Source organism: Anoplopoma fimbria, unplaced genomic scaffold (assembly GCF_027596085.1).
Source record: "Anoplopoma fimbria isolate UVic2021 breed Golden Eagle Sablefish unplaced genomic scaffold, Afim_UVic_2022 Un_contig_5410_pilon_pilon, whole genome shotgun sequence".
Taxonomy (NCBI): domain Eukaryota; kingdom Metazoa; phylum Chordata; class Actinopteri; order Perciformes; family Anoplopomatidae; genus Anoplopoma; species Anoplopoma fimbria.
The window spans coordinates 142-4,926 of record NW_026548949.1 but is presented as its reverse complement, the minus strand read 5'-3'; the positions used below and the strand labels follow the sequence as shown (position 1 = coordinate 4,926).

General features: G+C 48.3%; 2 non-coding genes and 1 pseudogene across 2 annotated transcripts; all 3 read right to left on the bottom strand.

Moving 5' to 3' along the window:
* Positions 1–485: 485 nt before the first annotated feature.
* LOC129114653 (uncharacterized) lies at positions 486–3,945 on the bottom strand (annotated as a pseudogene).
* On the bottom strand, positions 1,487–1,601 carry LOC129114655 (U5 spliceosomal RNA). The gene has a single exon (XR_008532618.1). It is a non-coding gene; the product is annotated as a U5 spliceosomal RNA (small nuclear RNA).
* On the bottom strand, positions 2,018–2,199 carry LOC129114654 (U2 spliceosomal RNA). Its single transcript, XR_008532617.1, has one exon. It is a non-coding gene; the product is annotated as a U2 spliceosomal RNA (small nuclear RNA).
* Positions 3,946–4,785: the final 840 nt, after the last annotated feature.

Below are 4,785 nucleotides of genomic sequence, written 5' to 3'. Positions count from 1 at the left end.
CCTCATTCCTCTTACATTCAAGAGAACCTTAAGAGCCCATTACAAATAAAAATGTCCATTTTTGTAAACGGTTCTCTCTCTCCTAATCGTGAAATCATCCCTGTCCATCTGTTCAGCCCAGGAAAAGGGCTCTTGCTTTGGCATGGGTGATGGTCTGCTGGGCCCATCATTTGCATCAACACCCAAAGGGATGACAGCATGAGCAGGCCGGGAAATCAAAACCAGCCCCAACCCTCCAGTTAGCATGGCCTCTTCTTCTCCCACATGCTGTTCATCCACCTCCCTCAACCTTTTGACCTGTTTTCCCAGCTCTCTGCTCCTGGGTTCCTCCCTCCCTCCGCATCATCTGCAGCCCTCATTTGCTGACCTGCTTCCTCTCCCTCCTCCCAGCCATTGTTTCCTCTTTGGTCCGCTCCTCCTTCTTCTCCCCCTTTGACCTTTTGCTGCGTACCCCCTCCTCAATCACGCCGTACTCCGTTGGGGCCTCACCCCAAAAACCTGCGAGCCTCTCCGTGCCTCTTGCTTCGGACCAGGGGTGGGTTTCGGAAACCCGTCCCCCTGCTGTCAGTGAGTGCCTGGACCACTCTATCGCCACTTGCTGCAACTTCCCCCTGGAACATTGCTTCCACTCCACTTCCAAAGGTGCTATCACCAGTCACGACCTGCGCTGGCCTGTCTTGGGCATGTTTGGGTCCCTTTTTTGGCTCCTTTTCTCCGTAGAGGACATCGGACTGTTTGGCCACCTCAGCAAAGGTTTTCTTGCGGTCAGGACAGCTCCTGTACAGGTGGTCCTGTCCTCCGCATCCATGACAGGCCTTTGGTTCTGTGCACTCATTGGCCATGTGCCCTGTTTGTCCACAGAAGCGGCAGCATGATCCCTTACAGCCAGCCTCTGTGTGCCCAGACTGCCTGCATCTCCTGCAGAAAGGTGGCTGCCGTGGGTAAAACAAAAACCCACGATCTCCACCAAGGCTAAAAGAGGCAGGAGGGTGCTTTAGGCCTCCTGGCCCTTCCGGGTCGGGATTTAGCAGCACCTGAAACTGCCGCCGTCCAGTCCAAAACCCCATGGTGTCCTTGATGTGCCTTGCTGCCGTCACCACTTCGCCGTACTGCCCAAGGAAAGCTGCTAGAGCAATATCGGTCACAAATGGGTTGTACATGTGGATGGTTACCGTTCTAAAGTTCGGTTTGTCCAGGTTAAGCACATTGTAGGAGGCTAGAGGCCTTACCCCAGCTTCTGTTCTGCAGGTTTCAGCCACCCTTCCGTAGGTTTCCTGGTCCCGGAAAGTTGTGTCGAAAGCTTTCTCCTGTTGGTTCCACTGGATGCAGTAAACGTCCTCCACTCTCAAATTCAGCTGGTCATGGTGCAGTACTTTCAATTGGGCATTGCGGGGGATGCTGCTTAGCACAACCGCACAGGCCCTACAAGGTCAAGCACACTTGTCTTGTTAAAATCAGCTTCTATTCTTTTGACAAGTACACAAGGCTCAGCCGAATGGCAAAGCCTGCCAAAAATAGGTTCAACTCATTGGTGTTCCTCTCCACGGAAGTCTTTAGTAAAAGGCGAAAGACTTGTGCGTTATGAAGAGAAACCAAAGTAAGTACCGCCCCCCGGTGAGAGCAGCCAGAGACACCAGTCGTCCCAGCCAAAACTCTCGCGGTGAGCCTCAGTCGACGTGGCGCGTTCCAAATTCCAAGCCACACCCATTCCACTACTCCCGCCCACATTTCCTTCCGAGAGGGCAATATTCCCACATTCTTCAATTTATTTCCCTCCAATCAAATCGGCGAAACTGAATAGCTGTATTTATCTTCCTTCCCCCTCGCTGTTGATTCAGAGCTGGAAATAATTTCCCCCAGCAGACACGGCTGATGGATATAGTGATTTGAGAGTGGGAGAACAATGAGGTTCCAGGAAGAGCACAATTAAGGAGTAAACAGGGCTTTTCTTTACTCACATACACAGCCTCGTGTCTTGCATTAAAGAGTTTGATGTTTTGTTGTTCACAAGTCATTCGAAGGGTGCACCGTTCCTGGCGATGCTGCAATACCAGGTCAATGCGTGGAGTGAACGGAGCAAGCCCCTTTTTCATCTCCCAGTGCTAAAAATCTGCTTAATAAGTTATCCTCATATAGAGGACATATCAGATATTAAACTGATAAGAACAGATTTTTTTTTTTTTTTTTGAAAAAATTTATTGACACTTATATCATACACATTTCATGTAAGCTTATTCAGTACAAATGAGTTCACTCTTGAAAATACAACATGTTAATAAATAAATAAATTTGTCTTCTGCAAAACCATAAAACTGTTATCTAAAAGCTAAAACAGCCATTCAAAATGCATTACAGGTAAAACATGTTATAGTTTAAAAGGGAAAGTTAAATGTCTGTCAGTGTACGATACAGGTAAAAAGTATTTTAAAAGGTCCATTGTTGTGCATGACCGGGGTGAGTCCCTACCAAGGTAACTCATTTCGCTCTCCCAAACAGATATGGTCTCTCCGGGTCCTATCTTGGTGCTCAGAGGAGACCCCCACCCTGTTGCTCCTTCCCACCTGCCTCTCCCGGAGAGTCAGGCCGCCGCTCTTTCTCCTTGGCACGTGTGGCTCCGGCCCGTTCCAGAGGCGCATCTGAAGTTGCTGATGCCATTCGGATCACAGCCACGGGGGGGATCTGCATGTGCAGCTCCGCCGAATGGGCACAGAGGCGATCTTTCTCCACTGTTTTCCAAAGTCATGTGCTGGTCTTTTTTTATTCTGGCTCACCCCATACAGCACCAGCTGCGCTGTCAGGACCTCCCTTGCTGGCAAGTACGGGAAATTTAAGGAGCCGGCCATTGCCCACTGGTCTACGGCAGCGCTGCACTCCCAGAGCAGGTGCCTCACCGACTCAGGGGCGCCACAACCTGGTCGGGGGCAGGTAGAGTGTGCCGACATGCCCCGGGAATGCATTACGGCTCTGACTGGGAGGATCTCGTGAGCCACCATCCAAGACAGGTCCCGGAGTCTGTTTGGAAGAGCGGAATGGTTCACGTTGCGCCAAACTGTCGAGGGCTCGCCGAATGCAAGCCCACGCACTGGGCTCACTGGTTCCCGCTCCTGCACAACAGAAATCAAAGAGCGGTGGTCAGTTAAAACATTTAGATCCTCCTTCTCAAGTTTGAAATGCCGTAAAAATGTCTCAATAAAAGCATAAGCTGGTGGCAGGTTAAAAGACACAGGTGTTCTAAGGTCTACGGGTAAAAGCTTGATTTTTCTGAGGTAAGACCCCATCCAGAAACGTGTCATTGCTACAGTCTTTGGGTTTCTGGATGGGGCTGTTGCGACCTTAAGATGTTGTGCGATGTGTTTGCTGCCAAAAAAAGGTGCAGGTCCGGCACTCCTTTTCCTCCCTTCTCTTTTGTTTTTTTCATTTCGCTTCTTCTGAGCCGTTCCCACTTGGACCCCCACAGGAAATAAAAAATGGCTCGTTCTAGCTCTAAAAGCACTTTCCTAGGTGGGATAAAAACAGAACTGATAAGTAAAAGCAAAGGTAAAATCACTGATTTGATGATTAAAACCTTTCCTTCTAATGTCAGTCCTCTAAGTGTCCAGTAGCCTAGTCTCTGCCTGACTTTCCCTACCACGTCTGGCCAATTTGTTTTCCCTCCCCCTTCCCCATCAAATTTAATCCCAAGTATCTTTTGATAAGTCTGGGTCACAGTCAGGGGAGTCCTGTCATTTCAGTTGCTGTCCATGGTCCATAAAAAAGAGCTTGGGTCTTGCTTCTATTAAGCTTCGACCCAGAGGCTCGTCCATACCAGTCAGTCAAGTCCAGCGTTCTGTTGAGGGATAAAAGGTCAGTGCATAAAATGTTTATGTCCCCTGCTCCTTTTCTGTCATTCCTGCTAAAAATACAATTAAAATCTCCCCCTACAACTAAAGGTGCCCTACCTAGCATGTGGGACTGCAAGTCTTCTAAAAGGTCATACCTGTCATTTTTGTCATTAAAACCATAAATATTTAAGAGCTTAAAATCCTTTCCCATGAAAGTCAAGTGTGCTAAAAGTGCCCGACCATCTTTCACCACAGTGCTGCCCTTCACTTGGACAAGGGGGTTTTTGATTAAAATGGCCACTCCATCGTTTTTATTTTCATTCGAACCGCTCCATATTGATGTTTGTGGCCATAGGTTTTGTAGTGGTTATAAAAAGGCAGGCCACATTCCTGTATTAAAAACACATCTGACTTAAAAGAATTAAGAAAGGATAAAACAGTCTGGGCTCTAACTCTCGATTTCACACTTCTCACATTGATGGTAGAGAAAGTGAGTGTCATGAGTATGCTTAAAATTAACAGGTAAAACATTTTAAAGGACTAAAGATGGCATTTCAGTGTTAAATGTCTTTTTTTTTAAAAAAAAGCAGTTATTCAATGTCTTGTGAATGGAGCTCTTCCTTCACTCTTATGGGGGAAGGGTGAAGGGGTTGGGCTCCATTTCCCCTTCGGACTCTGGGGGTTGGCCTCTGCCGCAATGTGGCATTGAGTTTTGAGTCCTAGGACAATTCAGATAAAGGCCTCTTGGCTTGCTGGGCATTGGGGAGGGGGCATCCTCGCTATCGACATTTGGTTTCTCTGTTTCAGAGGGAGCTCCGCCCTCTGTCTGCATTGCCCTTCTTCTTCTTCTTCTTCACCACTCTCCATGGGTGGGGCATTTGCAGACCCCTCCCCTCCCCTCCTCACCTGATCTCTGTTCTCCAGTCACAGGATTTGGAGGGAGATTTGAATTTCCCAGCCCAGC